This window comes from Arachis hypogaea, chromosome 1 (genome assembly GCF_003086295.3).
Source record: "Arachis hypogaea cultivar Tifrunner chromosome 1, arahy.Tifrunner.gnm2.J5K5, whole genome shotgun sequence".
In the NCBI taxonomy this organism is placed as follows: Eukaryota; Viridiplantae; Streptophyta; class Magnoliopsida; order Fabales; family Fabaceae; genus Arachis; species Arachis hypogaea.
Window position 1 is genome coordinate 58,970,775 of NC_092036.1, and position 18,985 is coordinate 58,989,759.

The window sequence follows — 18,985 nt, forward strand, 5'->3', positions numbered from 1 at the left end:
TGTTGCTTTCTGGAGTTGAACGTCAGAAACAGGTTACAAGTTGGAGTTAAACGCCAGATACAGGTTACAACCTAATGTTTAACTCCAGAAACATCCCAGGCACGTGAGAAACATATGTCTCAGCCCCGGCACATACCAAGTGGGCCCCAGAAGTGGATTTCTGCACTATCCATCTTAGTTTACTCATTTTCTGTAAACCTAGGTTACTAGTTTAGTATTTAAACAACTTTTAGAGACTTATTTTGTATCTCATGACATTTTAAATCTGAATTTTATACTCTTTGACGGCATGAGTCTCTAAACTCCATTGTTGGGGGTGAGGAGCTCTGTAGCGTCTCGATGAATTAATGCAATTATTTCTGTTTTCCATTCAAAAACGCTTATTCCTATCTAAGATGTTCATTCGCGCTTCACTATGAAGAAGGTGATGATCCGTGACACTCATCACCTTCCTCAATCCACAAACGTGTGCCTGACAACCACCTCCATTCTACATTAGATTGAATGAGTATCTCTTAGGTTCCTTAATCAGAATCTTCGTGGTATAAGCTAGAATTCATTGGCAGCATCCTTGAGAATCCGGAAAGTTTAAACCTTGTTTGTGGTATTCCGAGTAGGATTCTGGGATTGGATGACTGTGACGAGCTTCAAACTTGCGAGTGTTGGGTGTAGTCACAGACGCAAAAGGATCAATGGATCTTATTCCGACATGATCGAGAACCAACAGATGATTAGCCGTACTGTGACAGAGCATTTGGACCATTTTCACTGAGAGGATGGGAAGTAGCCATTGACAATGGTGATGTCCTACATACAGCTTGCCATGGAAGGAGCCTTGCATGTATGAAAGTGAGAAAGCATTATGTTGCAGGAATTCAGAGGACAAAGCATCTCCAAAACTCCAACATATTCTCCATTATTGCGTAACAATTATTTATTTTATGCCCCTTCATTCTTTTTACAATTGAAATTAAAGAACCCTATTGGTATCCTGACTAAGAATAATAAGATAACCATAGCTTGCTTCAAGCCAACAATCTCCGTGGGATTCGACCCTTACTCACGTAAGGTATTACTTGGACGACCCAGTGCACTTGCTGGTTAGTTGTGCGGAATTACATAGTGTGAAGTAATTTTCATGCACCAAGTTTTTGGCGCCATTGCCGGGGATTGTTCGAGTTTGAACAACTGACGGTTTATCTTGTTACTTAGATTAGGAAAAAAATTGTCTTTTTTTGTTTAGAGTCACTAGAATTGCATCTTCTATTATTCCTTTTTAAAAATATTTCAAAAATATTATTTTTCTTTATTAATTTTTTAGTTTTTCTGTGAGTTTAGTGTCATGTTTTAAGTTTGGTGTCAATTGCATGCTTTTTTTGTCTTTCAATTTTCGAATTGCATGTTCTTTATTTTTCCTTGATCTTCAAATTGTTCTTGTCAATTTTTCTTGTTTGATCTTTGGTTTTTCCTATTCTGTGTGTTTTCCTGTTTTCCTTGTGCATTTTCAAAATATTAGTTTTCAAAAAAAATTATTTTTATTTATTAAAAATACCTATTTAAAACACGTTACATTTATAGCTCAATTGGCTAGAGCGTTGGTTTGTGTTCTTGGTAATTAGGTATCTTTTTTTTTAAATATTTTTCAAAAATAATTTTTCTTTATATATATATAATTTTTCTAAATTTTTTAAAGCAATTATTTCGGATTTTTTTAAAAAAATTTTTGAATTCATTTTTAAATTTTTAAAATTATAGCTTTTTCAAAAATATTCTAACCACTTTCTCTCTCCTTACTTTTTTGAAATTCTTCATAAAATATTTTTAAATTCTTTTTGTTTTTCTTTTTATTTTAGTTTTTATTTTATTTTATTTTATTATTTCGAAACCTCCTCTATAATAATAAAATAAATTCACATCATCTCCCTTTCTCCATTGTGGACTTAAGTGGAAATGAACAGTCCAGAAGGACTCTGGGGTCATATGCTAACCCCACTACTGCTTCATATGGGAGTAGTATCTGTATACCCTCCATTGGAGTTAGTAGTTTTGAGTTAAGGCTGAGCATCCAAGGCTTTAAACAAGGAGATAATGAATCCCTTTATGATACCTGGGAGAGATACATAGAGATGCTAAGAAAATGCCCATCTGAAATGTTTTCAGAGTGGGTGCAGTTAGACATCTTCTATTATGGGCTTACAGAGAGAGCTCAGATTTCTCTAGACCACTCAGCTGGTAGATCTATACACATGAGAAAAACAATTGAAGAAGCTCAAGAGCTCATTGACACAGTTGCCAGAAATCAGCATCTATACCTAAGCAGTGAACCTTCCATGAAAGAAGAGGCTAAAACAGTAACTGCTGAACTCAGTCCTACAGAACAAGTTACTGAATTCAATCAGCAACTGGATTTTCTAACAAAACAGCTAGCCGAATTCAAGGATATACTACAAGAAACAAGAATGGCTAATATGAATATGGAAGTATAATTGAAGTAAACAGAACAGCAGTTATCAAAACAAATAACAGAAGAGTGCCAAGCAGTTCAATTAAGAAGTGGAAAAATATTAAATACCTCACTTCAAGGTAGTAGGAAGCCAAGAAATGAACAAACTGCTACCCAAAATCCATCTGAGGACAGTCAGAGCCCAGAGAGGAATAATTCTGGCGCTCAAACACCAGAAAAGGAGTGGAAAACTGGCGTTGAACACCCAACCCATGCTCAGTCCTGGTGTTCAACGCCAGAAACAGGCAAGGAATTGGCGTTGAACGCCCAAGGGAAGCACGGTTTTGGAATTCAGATGCCAGAAACAGGTAAGGAGTTGGCGTCTAACGCCGCTCCAGCTTCCACCCCTGGCATTCAAACGCCAGTGGGAGATCAGACACATACAAGTGCTAATATCAACCCCTCTAAAAAGGCTTCTCAACCCACATCTGTAGGCAATAAAACTACAGCAACTAAGGTTGAGAAATACAAAGCCAAAATTCCTTATCCTCAGAAACTCTGCCAAGCGGAATAGTATAAGCAATTTTCCCGCTTTGCATACTATCTCAGGACTCTTGAAATAAAGATTCCGTTTGCAGAGGTACTTGAGCAAATACCCTCTTATGCTAAGTTCATGAAAGAGATCTTAAGTCATAAGAAGGATTAGAGGGAAACCAAAAAAGTCTATCTCGCTAAAGAATGCAGTGCAGTCATTCTAAAAAGCTTACCTGAGAAGCTTAAAGATCCTGAAAGCTTTATGATACCATGCACATTAGAAGGTACTTGTACCAAGCAAGCTCTATGTGATCTTGGAGCAAGTATCAACCTAATACATGCATCTACTATCAAAAAGCTTGGTTTGACTGAAGAAGTCAAACCAACCTGGATATGTCTCCACCTTGCTGATGGTTCCATTAAATACCCATTAGGCATGATTGAAGACATGATTGTCAAGGTTGGGCCATTTGCCTTTCCCACTGACTTTGTGGTGCTGGAAATGGAGGAGCACAAGAGTGCAACTCTCATTCTAGGAAGACCTTTCCTAGCAACTGGACGAACCTTAATTGACGTCCAAAAAATGGGAAGTGACCCTGAGAGTCAATGAGGATAAGTTTAAGTTGAATGTTGTCAAAGCTATGCAGCATCCAGACAGCCCAAATGACTGCATGAGCATTGATATTATTGACACTCTGGTAAAAGAGGTCAATATGACTGAGAGTCTCGAATCAGAGCTAAAGGATATCTTTAAAGATGTTCAGACTGATCTGGAGGAACCAGAGAGAATAATAGAACCTCTGAAAATCCCTCAGGAAGAGGAGAAAACCTCCCAAACCCGAGCTCAAACCATTACCACCATCCCTGAAATATGCATTTCTGGGAGAAGGTGATACCTTTCCTGTAATCATAAGCTCTACCTTAGAGCTACAGGAAGAGGAAGCACTAATTCAAGTGCTAAGGACACACAAGACAGTTCTTGGGTGGTCCATCAGTGACCTTAAGGGCATTAGCCTAGCCAGATGCATGCACAAGATCCTATTGGAGGGTGACGCTAAGCCAGTGGTTCAACCACAAAGGCGGCTGAATCCAGCCATGAAGGAGGTGGTGCAGAAGGAGGTCACTAAATTACTAGAGGCTGGGATTATTTATCCTATTTATGATAGCCCCTGGGCAAGCCCTGTCCAAGTCGTCCCTAAGAAAGGTGGCATGACAGTGGTTCGTAATGAAAAAAATGAACTGGTTCCTACAAGAACAGTTACAGGGTGGCGTATGTGTATTGATTATAGAAGGCTCAATACAGCTACCAGAAAGGATCATTTTCCTTTACCCTTTATAGACCAGATGCTAGAAAGACTAGCAGGTCATGAATACTACTGCTTCCTGGATGGATATTCAGGTTATAATCAAATTGAAGTAGATCCCCAGGATCAAGAGAAAACAGTATTCACATGTCCATCTGGAGTATTTGCATACAGAAGGATGCCATTTGGTCTGTGCAATGCACTTGCAACCTTTCAAAGGTGCATGCTCTCAATTTTCTCTGATATGGTGGAAAATTTTCTGGAAGTCTTCATGGATGACTTTTTAGTATTTGGAGACTCATTCAGCTCCTGTCTTGACCATCTAGCACTTGTTCTAAAGAGGTGCCAAGAGACTAACCTGGTTTTAAACTGGGAGAAATGTCACTTTATGGTGACTGAAGGAATTTTCCTTGGGCACGAAATTTCGAACAAGGGAATAGAAGTGGATCAAGCTAAGGTAGAGGTAATTGAAAAATTACCACCACCTGCCAATGTTAAGGCAATCAGAAGCTTTCTGGGGCATGCAGGATTCTATAGGAGGTTTATAAAAGATTTTTCAAAAATCGCCAAACCTCCGAGTAATCTGCTAGCTGCTGACACGCCATTTATCTTTGATAAGGAGTGTCTGCAGGCGTTCGAGACTCTGAAAGCTAAGCTGGTCGCAGCACCAGTCATCTTTGCACCAGACAGGACATTACCATTTGAACTAATGTGTGATGCCAATGACCATACCATTGGTGCAGTGTTGAGACAAAGGCGTGACAAGCTTCTGCACGTCATTTACTATGCCAGTCGTGTTTTAAATGACGCACAGAAGAACTACACAACCATAGAAAAAGAGTTACTTGCAGTAGTTTACGCCAATGACAAGTTTAGATCTTATTTAGTAGGATCAAAAGTGATTGTGTACACTAACCATGCTGCTCTTAAATATCTACTCACAAAGCAGGATTCAAAACCCAGACTCATCATATGGGTGTTGCTTCTGCAATAGTTTGATATAGAAATAAGAGACAGAAAAGGGACAGAGAACCAAGTAGCAGATCACCTGTCCCAAATAGAACCAGTAGAAGGGGCATCCCTCCCTCTTACTGAGATCTCTGAAAACTTTCCGGATGAGCAACTCTTTGCCATCCAGGAAGTACCATGGTTTGCAGACATTGCAAACTACAAGGCAGTGAGATTCATACCCAAAGAGTACAGTAGGCAGCAATCAAAGAAATTGATTACTGATCTAAAGTACTATCTTTGGGATGAACCATATCTCTTCAAGAGATGTGCAGACGGAGTAATCTGTAGATGTGTGCCTAAAGAAGAAGCACAGAAGATCCTCTGGCACTGCCATAGATCACAGTATGGAAGACATTTTAGAAGTGAGCGAACAGCCACAAGAGTCCTCCAATGTGGCTTCTACTGGCCTACTCTCTATAAAGACTCCCGAGTGTTTGTACTTAATTGTGACAGTTGCCAAAGATCTGGCAATCTGCCTCACAGTTATGCCATGCCTCAACAAGGGATCTTGGAAATTGAGTTGTTTGATGTATGGGGTATTGACTTCATGGTGCCTTTCCCACCATCATACTCAAATACTTATATTCTGGTGGTAGTGGATTATGTATCCAAATGGGTAGAAGCTATTGCAACACCCACTAATGATACTAAGACAGTGCCGAAATTCCTCCAAAAACACATCTTCAGCAGATTTTATATCCCTAGAGTACTAATCAGTGATGGGGGCACTCATTTCTGCAATAAACAGCTTTACTCTGCTTTGATTCGATATGGAGTTAGCCACAGGGTGGCCACTCCATATCATCCACAGACAAATGGAAAAGCTAAAGTCTCTAATAGAGAACTTAAAAGAATCCTGGAATGGATTGTGATTAACCGTAGAAGGGATTGGGTAAGAAGCTTAGATGATGCTCTGTGGGCATACAGAACAGCATTCAAGACTCCTATAGGGACTTCTCCATACCAACTTGTGTATGAAAAAGCCTGTCACTTGCCAGTGGAACTAGAATATAAGGCCTACTGGGCGACCAGATTCCTAAACCTTGACGCCAAGTTAGCTGGAGAAAAACGATTGCTCCAGTTAAATGAGCTAGAGGAATTCAGACTCAATGCTTTCGAAAATGCAAAAATTTACAAAGAGAAAGCAAAAAGATGGCATGATAAGAAGTTGTCATCCAGAGTCTTTGAACCAGGGCAGAAAGTTCTGCTGTTTAATTCTAGGCTCAAATTATTCCCCGGGAAATTGAAATCCCAGTGGAGAGGTCCATATGTGATTACAAGTGTGTCACCATATGCTTACATAGAGCTTCAGGATAATGATTCTAACAAAAAGTTCATTGTTAATGGACAGAGAGTCAAACATTATCTTGAAAGCAATTTTGAGCAAGAATGCTCAAAACTGAGACTTGATTAAAGCTCAGTAATAGTCCGGCTAAAGACAATAAAGAAGCGCTTGCTAGGAGGCAACCCAACCATTTACAAAACTTATTTGTTAATTAATTGATTTTTACAGGTTCATGTCAATTATCTTCAAGGTAAAATAGCAAATTGTTTTAGTTCACAGAGTTACAGAAGGATTCAGAGGAATAAAACAGCAAAAAAAAGCTCACTAGTGCGAAAAAGCCAGTAAAAGCTGTTTTGGGCGTTCAACGCCCAAAAGAAGCATCTACTGGGCGTTCAACGCCAGTAGGGGTAGCAATCTGGGCATTAAACGCCAGAAAGAAGCATCTTCTATGCGTTGAACGCCAGAAAGAAGCACCTTCTAGGCGTTTAACGCCAGATTTATAGCATCCTGGGCGTTCAGAAAAACACCCAGTGACAAAGGAATTCCTGGCGTTCAACGCCAGCCAGAAGCAACAACTGGGCATTGAACGCCCAGGAGAGGCTACAAATGGTCGTTAAACGCCCAAAACATGCAGCGTTTGGGCGTTTAACGCCAGGATTGTGGGGAGGAGGTAAATTCATTTTTACTTCACATTTTTTCCAATTTTCATATTTCAATTCATGATTTCTTGCATAAACATGTTACAAACTCTCATCCTTCAATTCCAAAAATTTTAATCCTAATTTCTAAAATCCCTTTTTCAAAAATATCAAATGTATCTTAATTCATAAACACAAATCCTTTTCAAATCCCATCCAACTTAGTTTCAAAAAATTTTTTCAAAACTCAATTATCTTTTCAAATTCATCTCAAATCTTTTTCAAAATAAAAATTTAGATTTATCTCTTTCAAATATCTTTCACAACTTTTTAATTTCAAATTATATCTTTTTCCTATCATATTTATCTTTTACAAATCATATATTCTATCTTATCTTTCTTCAAAATTTTCGAAAACCCACCCCTCCCTTTAAATCCACATTCGGCCTCCCTCCTCTCATCCACCATTCGATACTAGCTCTCCTTCTATCCCTCTCCTTTCCTTTCTTTTGCTTGAGGACAAGCAAACCTCTAAGTTTGGTGTGTTTATCCGTGATCACTAAACCATACCCACTAAGATCATGGCTCCTAAAGGAAAATAACCCACTCTAAGAGGCAAGAAAGAGAGTATTCCAAAACCACTTTGGAATCAAGGGAAGTTCTTAACCAAAGAACATTCAGACCATTACTACAAAATAATGGGTCTAAGGTCAGTGATCCCGGAAGTTAAATTCAATCTGAAAGAAGACGAATATCTGGAGATCCAAGAGCAAATTCAAAACAGGAACTAGGAAGTCCTAGCTAATCCTGAAACAAAGGTGGGAAGAAACATGGTTCAGGAATTCTATGCTAATCTGTGGCAAACAGACAGGCAGAGAATATCTGGAACTGCCCTCTATGACTATCGGACCTTGGTTAGAGGAAAGATTGTTCACATCCACCCTGACAAAATCAGGGAGATTTTTAAGCTACCTCAGCTGAAAGATGACCCAGACTCCTTTAATAGGAGAATGATGAGAACAAATAAGGGCCTGCACAAGATTTTAGAGGACATATGCCTCCCTGGAACCAGGTGGACCACCAGCACCAAGGGCGTCCCAAATCAACTCAAGAGAGAAGATCTCAAACTAGTCGCCAGAGGTTGGATGTACTTCATTGGGTGTTCTATATTGCCCACTAGCAACCGCTCTGAAGTCACCATTAAAAGAGGAGTGATGATCCACTGTATTATGTTGGGAGGAGAAGTGGAAGTTCATCAGCTGATTTCGTGTGAACTTTACATAATTGCGAATAAGAACTCCAAAGATGCCAAATTGGCTTATCCAAGCTTAATCTCTATGCTATGTAAAGATGCTGGAGTGAAGATGGGAATAACTGAGTATATCTCAGTTGAGCGACCAATCACCAAAATATCAATGGAAAGACAACAAGTGCAGGATGACCCCATCAAGAGGAGAGCACAGGAATTCCTCCTGGAAATCCCTCAAATTGAATACTGGGAGAATCTTGAAGCATCTGTTACCAAGTTGCAAGAAGCTATGGACCAAATAAAGGAAGAACAGAATAATCAAAATAGCATGCTTTGCAAATTGCTTGGGGAACAAGAAGAGCAAAAGCGTGACTTGAAGGAACTGAAGCGTCAAAAATTATCTCTTGAACGACCAAGCACCCCACAGACTAGAGGAACATCCACCTCCAAAAATAAAGGTTGTTGAGTCCTAATCTTAGATTTAACTCTGTGATATTTGTTCTTATAGGAATTTACCTTAGAAGTTATATATGAGTAGTAGTAATTAGTATATCTACTTTAATTTTATTTCCAATTAAGTTATAATTTATTTTTCTCATCATCATCAAGCATGAATAAAATAGTATATTTTTAGAATAAAGAGGCAATTTAATTTTTTCGAGTTCTTAATAAGGAAAATTCTAATTATGTATATATGGTGGCAATACTTTTTGTCTTCTGAATGAATGCTTGAACAGTGCATATTTTTTATATTGAATTTCATGAATGTTAAAATTGTTGGCTCTTAAAAGAATGATGAACAAGAGAAATATTATTGATGATATGAAAAATCATGAAATTGATTCTTAAAGCAAGAAAAAGCAGTGAAAAAAATAATTGGATAAAGAAAAAGAAAAAGCCAATAACCCTTAAAACCAAAAGGCAAGGGTGAAAAGGATCCAAGGCTTTGAGCATCAATGGATAGGAGGGCCCAAGGAAATAAATCCAGGCCTAAGCGGCTAAATCAAGCTGTCCCTAACCATGTGCTTGTGGCATGCAGGTCCAAGTGAAAAGCTTGAAACTGAGTGGTTAAAGTCGTGATCCAAAGCAAAAGAGTGTGCTTAAGAACTCTGGACACCTCTAATTAGGGACTTTAGCAAAGATAAGTCACAATCTGAAAAGATTCACCCAGTTATGTGTCTGTGGCATTTATGTATCCGGTGGTAATACTGAAAAACAAAGTGCTTAGGGCCACGGCCAAGACTCATAAAGTAACTATGTTCAAGAATCAACATACTAAACTAGGAGAATCAATAATACTATCTAAACTCTGAGTTCCTATGGATGCTAATCATTCTAAATTTCAAAGGATAAAGAGAGATGCCAAAACTGTTCAGAAGCAAAAAGCTACTAGTTCCGCTCATCTAATTAGAATCTGAGCTTCACTTAAAACTCTGAGATATTATTGCTTTTTGATTTCTTTTTATCCTATTTTATTTATCTAGTTGCTTGGGGACAAGCAACAGTTTAAGTTTGGTGTTGTGATGAGTGGATATTTTATACGCTTTTTGGGATAATTTCATGTAGGTTTTAGTATGTTTTAGTTAGTTTTCAATAGATTTTTATTAGTTTTTAGGCAAAAATCAAATTTCTGGACTTTACTATGAGTTTGTGTGTTTTTCTGTGATTTCAGGTATTTTTTGGCTGAAATTGAGGGAGCTGAGCAAAAATCTGATTCAGGCTGAAAAAGGACTGCTGATGTTGTTGGATTCTGACTTCGATGCACTCGAAATGGATTTTTTGGAGCTACAGAAGTCCGATTGGCGCGCTCTCAACTGGGTTTGAAAGTAGACATCCAGGGCTTTCTAGCAATAGATAATATTTCATACTTTGCATGAAGATAGACGACGTAAACTGGCGTTCAACGCCAGTTCCATGTTGCATTCTGGAGTTGAATGCCAAAAACAAGTTACAAGTTGGAGTTAAACGCCAGAAATATGTTACAACCTGATGTTTAACTCCAGAAACAGCCCAGACACGTGAGAAACATAAGTCTCAGTCCCAGCACACACTAAGTGGGCCCCAGAAGTGGATTTATGCACTATCCATCTTAGTTTACTCATTTTCTGTAAACCTAGGTTACTAGTTTAGTATTTAAACAACTTTTAGAGACTTATTTTGTATCTCATGACATTTTAGATCTGAATTTTATACTCTTTGACGGCATGAGTCTCTAAACTCCATTGTTGGGGGTGAGGAGCTCTGCAGCGTCTCGATGAATTAAAGCAATTATTTCTGTTTTCAATTCAAACACGCTTGTTCCTATCTAAGATGTTCATTTGCGCTTCACTATGAAGAAGGTGATGATCCATGACACTCATCACCTTCCTCAATCCATGAACGTGTGTCTGACAACCACCTCCGTTCTACATTAGATTGAATGAGTATCTCTTAGATTCCTTAATCAGAATCTTCGTGGTATAAGCTAGAATCCATTGGCAGCATCCTTGAGAATCCGGAAAGTCTAAACCTTGTCTGTGGTATTCCGAGTAGGATTCTGGGATTGGATGACTGTGACGAGCTTCAAACTCATAAGTGTTGGGCGTAGTGACAGACGCAAAAGTATCAATGGATCTTATTCCGACATGATAGAGAACTGACAGATGATTAGCGTGCTGTGACAGAGCATTTGGACTATTTTCACTGAGAGGATGGGAAGTAGCCATTGACAACGGTGATGCCCTACATACAGCTTGCCATGGAAGGAGCCTTGCATGTATGAAAGTGAGAAAGCATTATGTTGCAGGAATTCAGAGGACAAAGCATCTCCAAAACTCCAATATATTCTCCATTATTACGTAACAATTATTTATTTTATGCCCCTTCATTCTTTTTACAATTGAAATTAAAGAACCCTATTGGTATCCTGACTAAGAATAATAAGATAACCATAGCTTGCTTTAAGCCAATAATCTCTGTGGGATTCAACCCTTACTCACGTAAGGTATTACTTGGACGACCCAGTACACTTGCTGGTTAGTTGTGCGGAATTACATAGTGTGAAGTAATTTTCGTGCACCAATAACACCCAACAATTTAAGAAAAGTCACAAAGCAACAAAATAATTCAACAAAAAAGTTGCAACAGTTGAATAAGAATATTTAACACCAATGGTAAAATAAAAAATTAGAAAAGGAGATAAAAATATGAACAAAAATAAAATGCAATGAATGAAACTATGTAAATATAATGAGGAAAAGAAAATGAAAGAAAATAAGGATAAGAAGTCAAAGGAGAAGAAAGTAAGAAAGTAAGAAGAAAGAATAAGAAAAGGAAAGAATTAGGATTTGAAAAGAAAAGAAAATGAAAAGCAAACAGAATTAGGCGACGCACTGGGTGTAAGTTACACGGCGCTGTCGACACGCAGGTGTCACCCACGCGTACGCGTGGGTGGGCATGGAGGTGAAGGACGCGTAAGTGTGTTCTACGCGTACGCGCGACTATTATCGTGCGAAACGCACGGTTCCATCATTACTCCCGCGAAGCTTTCTATTCGAAACACTCATTACGCCGATTTACACATGTACGCGGAAGCGCCATTGGCGCTTACGCATGGGATGGAAAAGGATCAGGTGATGCTTAAGCGTCGGTCACGCGTACGTGTGACCACTGGTTGTGCTAGACGCACAATTTCAGTGCCATTCTAGTTCAACTCTCTGCTTATTTTGTATTTTTGCGCACAAACACATGATGCGTACGCGTCATAGATGCTTGCGCGTGGATGTGCTTTTTTTTATGCAGAATGCAGGTGATGATGCAGAATGTATGAATTAACACTGATAAAAATAAAACAAAATAAAAATAAGAATAAAAAGGAACGATCATACCATGGTGGGTTGTCTCCCACCTAGCACCTTTAGTTAAAGTCCTTAAGTTGGACAATTGATGAGCTCCTTGTCATGGTGGCTTGTGCTTGAACTCATCCAAGAATCCACACCAATGTTTACAATTCCAATAGCCTCTGGGGTCCTAAACTAGGCGCATAAAGCCTTCAAGCAAGTTAAAGCAAGTGACAAGGCCCCAAGAGTGTTGATTGATGGAAGGAATTCCAAGGTCCCAAATCTTGCTTTTACACCCGTCTTCTTGGTGATTATCATTGTTCCAACCAGGTGGCAAACAATCTGAATTCTCACTAAAATATCCAAAGAACTTCCTAGACCCATTCAATCAAGCTCTACACCAACCTTCGCATTTAAACTTTGAGCTTTCAACCATATTGAACCTTGCATGACAACTCCTACCACTAACCATTTCCCTCTTACTCTTAAAGCCACAAAGAGCTCTAAGTTGACCATCTATCTCAAGTAACCCATATTCAAGTGGGAAAGGAAAGGTTAAGGATAAGAATTTTACCCAATTGAATGTTGTATTGGATGGTAATGGCTTCGGGAGAGGTATTTCTAATGATTTTGTAAGCTCCACTCCCTGATGCTTTTCCTTGACAACTTCCACCTCTTTTTGAGCTTCTTCAACTTCAACCTTTTCCTCTTGGTAGCTTGCTTCCAATTTAATCTCTCCTTCATTGCTTATCAAGGGCATGGGAGGTTTTGCTTCTTCTTCTTTAATCTCCATCTCTTGATCAACCTCTTCAAAGTCTTCAACCATGATATGCCTTGGAGGTTGTACACCCTCTTCAGCATCAAATTCAAACGTCTTGGAAGGAGGCTCTATGACTCGATTTTCCCATGGAGGTTCCGCATCTCATAAGTCTTCAACCACTTCCTCTTCTTTGATAATTTTGGCTTTCTCGACTTGCTCTAATACAAAATCAGACTCCTCCTTGATGTCGCTTGGTGCACGAAATTGTGATCATCAACAATGGCGCCAAAGACTTGGAGCTCTAAAACGTGAATCACACTTTGTCACAGCTTCGCACAACTAACCAGCAAGTGCACTAGGTCGTTCAAGTAATAAACCTTACGTGAGTAAGGGTCGATCCCACGGAGATTGTTGGTATGAAGCAAGCTATAGTCATCTTGTAAATCTTAATCAGGTAGATTCAAATGGTTATAATGGTTTTCGAATATAAAGATAAATAAAGCATAAAATAGAGATAGAGATACTTATGCAAATCAGTGGTGGGAATTTCAGATAAGTGTATGGAGATGCTTTGGCCCTTCTAAATCTCTGCTTTCCTATTGCTTTCATCCAATCATTCTTACTCCTTTCTATGGCAAGCTATATGTTCGGGTTTCACCGGCGTCAATGGCTACCTCCCGTCCTCTCAGTGAAAATGGTCCAAATGCGCTGTCACTGCACGGCTAATCATCTGTCAGTTCTCAATCATGTTGGAATAGAATCCAGTTATCCTTTTGCGTCTGTCACTACGCCCAACACTCGCGAGTTTGAAGCTCATCACAGTCATCCCATCTTAGATCCTACTCGGAATACCATAGACAAGGTTTAGACTTTCCGGATCTTAGGAATGGCCGCCAATAATTCTAGCTTATACCATGAAGACTCTGATCTCACGGAATGGGAGGCTCGGTTTTCAGGTGAGGCAACCATGCGTCGTGGACCAGGAATCCAAGAGATACACACTCTAGCTCTCGCTTGTAGAACGGAAGTGGTTGTCAGGCACACATTCATAAGGACGGATGATGATGAGTGTCACGGATCATCACATCCATCAGGTTGAAGTTCGAGTGATATCTTAAAACAAGAATAAGCTTGAATTGAATAGAAGAACAATAGTAATTGCATTAATACTTGAGGTACAACAGAGCGCCACACCTTAATCTATAGTGTGTAGAAACTCCACCGTTGAAAATACATAAGTGATGGTCCAGGCATGGCCGAATGGCCAGCCCCCATGAAGGTCTAAAATCGCATACACTGATTAAAGATCCATCAAAAGACAAGACTACAATAGTAAAAAGTTCTATTTATACTAAACTAGTTACTAGGGTTTATAGAAATAAGTCTAAGTGCCGAAATCCACTTCCGGGGCCCACTTTGGTGTGTGCTTGGGCTGAGCTTGAACTTTACACGTACAGAGGCTTCTCTTGGGGTTAAACGCTGAGTTGTAACGTATTTTTGACGTTTAACTCTGGTTTGTGACGTGTTTCTGGAATTTTACTCCAGAATGTAGCATGGAGCTGGCGTTGAACACCAGTTTGCGTCGTCTAAGATCAAATAAAGTATGGACTATTATATATTGCTGGAAAGCCCTGGATGTCAACTTTCCAACGCAGTTGAGAGTGCGCCATTTGGATTTCAGAATCCAATAGCATCAGTAGTCCTTTGTCAGCCTCCTATCAGATTTTTGCTAAGGTCCCTCAATTTCAGCCAGAAAATACCTGAAATCACAAAAAAACACACAAACTCATAGTAAAGTCCAGAAATGTGAATTTTTCATAAAAACTAATAAAAATATGCTTAAAAATAGCTAGATCTTACTAAAAAACTACCTAAAAACAATGCCAAAAAGCGTATAAATTATCCGTTCATCATCGCTTAGTGTAGAGTTGTCTTCGATGATGGAGCTTCCCTCTTGTTCAACCTTCACTAATTCATCAACTGATTCATCTTCAAGGGTCTCTCCTACCTCCACCTTTTGGGCCTCCTCTTGCTTTTTTTGAAGTATGAATTCGTGAAACTGATCCACTACGTCCCTAAGATGATCCCTTCTCTTTTGTTCCATGTCACTAGCATAATTGGGATCATGTTGCTCTTGGATTGATGGACATGGGTGCTTGGTGCACAAAATTGTGATCATCAACAATGGTGCCAAGAACTTGGTAGCGCTCTCAAACGTGAATCACACTTAGTCACAACTTCGCACAACTAACCAGCAAGTGCACTGGGTCGTCCAAGTAATACCTTACGTGAGTAAGGGTCGATCCCATGGAGATTGTTGGTATGAAGCAAGCTGTGGTCATCTTGTAAATCTCAGTTAGGCGGATAGTAAATGTTATGGAGTTTTTGAATAATAAATAAAGCAGAAAATAAAAATAGAGTTACTCATGTAATTCAATGGTGGGAATTTCAGATAAGTGTATGGAGATGCTTGTCCCTGTTAGATCTCTACTTTCCTATTGCCTTCCTTCAATCCTTCTTATTGCTTTCCATGTCAAGCTGTATGTAGGGCATCACCATTGTCAATGGCTACATCCCATCCTCTCAGTGAAAAAGGTCCAAATGCTCTGTCACGGCACGGCAAATCATCTGTCGGTTCTCGATCATGTTGGAATAGAATCCCTTGATGCTTTTGCGTTTGTCATCACGCCCAACAATCACGAGTTTGAAGCTCGTCACAGTCATTCAATCCCTAAATCCTACTCAGAATACCACAGACAAGGTTTAGACTTTCCGGATTCTCATGAATGCCGCCATCAATCTAGCTTATACCACGAAGATTCTGATTAAGGAATCCAAGAGATATGCGTTTGGTCTGAGATAGAACGAAAGTGGTTGTCAGTCACACGTTCATAGGTGAGAATGATGATGAGTGTCATGGATCATCACCTTCATCATGTTGAAGTGCAACGAATATCTTAGAACAGGAATAGCTGAATTGAATAGAAAATAGTAGTAATTGCATTAAAACTTGAGGTACAGCAGAGCTCCACACCCTTAATCTATGGTGTGTAGAAACTCCACCGTTGAAAATACATAAGTGATGAAGGTTCAGGCATGGCCGAATGGCCAGCCCCCAAATGTAATCAAAAGACCGAATGGTCAAAAGACCACACTTAACACAATAGTAAAAAGTCCTATTTATACTAGACTAGCTACTAGGGTTTACAGAAGTAAGTAATTGATGTAGAAATTCACTTCCGGGGCCCACTTGGTGTGTGCTTGGGATGAGCTTGAACTTTACACGAGCTGAGGCTTCTTTTGGAGTTGAACGCCAAGTTGTAACGTGTTTTCGGCGTTCAACTCTGGTTCGTGACGTGTTTCTGGCGTTTGACTCCAGAATGTGGCATGGAACTGGCGTTGAGCGCCAGTTTACATCGTCTAATCACGAATAAAGTATAGAGTGTTATATATTGCTGGAAAGCTTTGGATGTCTACTTTCCAAAGCCGTTGAGAGCGCGCCATTTGGAGTTCTGTAACTCAAGAAAATTAATTTCGAGTGCAGGGAGGTCAGATTCCAACAGCATCAGCAGTCCTTTGTCAGCCTCCTTATCAGAGTTTTGCTCAGGTCCTTCAATTTCAGCCAGAAATTACCTGAAATCACAGAAAAACACACAAACTCATAGTAAAGTCTAGAAATGTGAATTTAGCATAAAAACTAATGAAAACATCCCTAAAAGTAGCTACATTATACTAAAAACTATCTAAAAACAATGCCAAAAAGCGTATAAATTATCCGCTCATCACAACACCGAACTTAAATTGTTGCTTGTCCCCAAGCAACTGAAAATCAATTAGGATAAAAAGAAGAGAATATACTATAAATTCCAAAATATCAATGAATATTAATTCTAATTAGATGAGCGGGACTTGTAGTTTTTTGCTTCTGAATAGTTTTGGCATCTCACTTTCTCCTTTGAAGTTTAGAATGATTGGCATCTATAGGAACTTAGAATTTTAGATAGTGTTATTGATTATCCTAGTTAAGTTTGTTGATTCTTGAACACAGCTACTTTTAGGAGTCTTGGCCATGGCCCTAAGCACTTTATTTTCCAGTATTACCACCAGATACATAAATGCTACAGACACATAGCTGGGTGAACCTTTTCAGATTGTGACTCAGCTTTGCTGAAGTCCACAGTTAGAGGTGTCCAGAGTTCTTAAGCACACTCTTTTTTGTTTGAATCACGACTTTACCCACTCAGTCTCAAGCTTTTCACTTGGACCTGCATGTCACAAGCACATGGTTAGGGACAGCTTGATTTAGCCGCTTAGGCCTGGATTTTATTTCCTTGGGCCCTTCTATCCATTGATGCTCAAAGCCTTGGATCCTTTTTACCCTTACCTTTTAGTTTTAAGGGCTATTGGCTTTTTCTGCTTGCTTTTTCTTTTTCTTTCTAATTTTTTTCGCCCTTTTCTCTTTTTTTCGCAAGCTTTTGCTTTTTCACTGCTTTTTCTTGCTTCAAGAATCAATTTTCATGATTTTTCATATTGTCAATAACATTTTCATTGTTCATCATTCTTTCAAGAGCCAATAATTTTAAAATTCATAAACAACAAGATCAAACTTATGCACTGTTCAAGCATTCATTCAGAAAACAAAAATATTGTCACCACATCAATATAATTAAACTAAATTCAATGACAATTTCGAAATTTATGTACTTCTTGTTCTTTTGAATTAGAAACATTTTTCATTTAAGAGAGGTGAAGGATTTATGGAATTATTCATAACCTTAAGACATAGTTACTCAATACTAATGATCATGAGGTAGAGACACAAAACATAAACACATATATAGCATAAAAATCGAAAAACAGAGATAAGAACAAGGAAGTTAAGGAATGAGTCCACCTTAGTGAGGGTGGCGCCTTTTTGAAGGACTAATGGTGCTTTTTAAGCTCCTTTATGTCTCTTCCTTGCCTTTGTTGCTTGATCCCTAGTGATTTTGGTGCTATTATCCTTATTTGCTCCCAATAGTTGTGTGGAGGAAAATGTATCCTCTGAGGTATCTCAGGGATTTCTTGATGAGGGAATTCCTCATGCTCTCTTGATGTGCAGTCAAATGCTCTTCTACTGAGCTATGGATCCTTGAGATGAATCTCTCCATCTCCCACGACTCGGAGGTGGAAAAAAATTTTTGTCTTCCCTTTTCTCTTTTTTTTTTTTGAGGTTTCTATGGTCTTAGGTTCCATCAATGGTTATGAAAAAACAAAAAGCTATGCTTTTACCACACCAAACTTAAAATATTGCTCGCCCTCGAGCAAGAGAAGAAAGAATAGATGAAGAAGAAGAAGATATGGAGGAGAGGGAGGGAAGGTTGTGTTTCGGCCAAGGTAGAGAAGAGAGGGTTGTGTAGTGTGAAAATGAAGAAGAAAGGAGGGGTATTTATAGTGGGGGGGAGAGGGGTTAAGGTTCGGCCATATTGGGTGGGTTGGGTGGGAAAGTGATTTTGAATTTTGAAGGTAGGTGAGGTTTATGGGGAAGGGTGGATGGATGTGAGTGGTGAAGGTGGGTAATTGGGAAGAGAGATTGAGGTGATTGATGAAGGGTTTTTGGGGAAGAGTGTTTATGGAGAAGAAAGGATGAATGTGAAGAAGAGGAGAGAGGGTGAGTTGAGGTAGGTGGGGATCCTGTGGGATCTACAGATCCTGAGATGATCCTGTGGGATCCACAGATCCTGAGGTGTCAAGGATTTACATCCCTGCACCAATTAGGCATGTAAAACGCCTTTGCATACAATTCTGGCGTTTAAACGCCGAAGTGATGCTTATGTTGGGCGTTCAACGCCCAACTGCAGCATGTTTCTGGCATTGAACGCCAGTTCCATGCTTGTTTCTGGCATTCAGCACCAGCTCTCCTCAGGGTATATTTCTGGCGTTCAAACGCCAGGATGCTGCTTG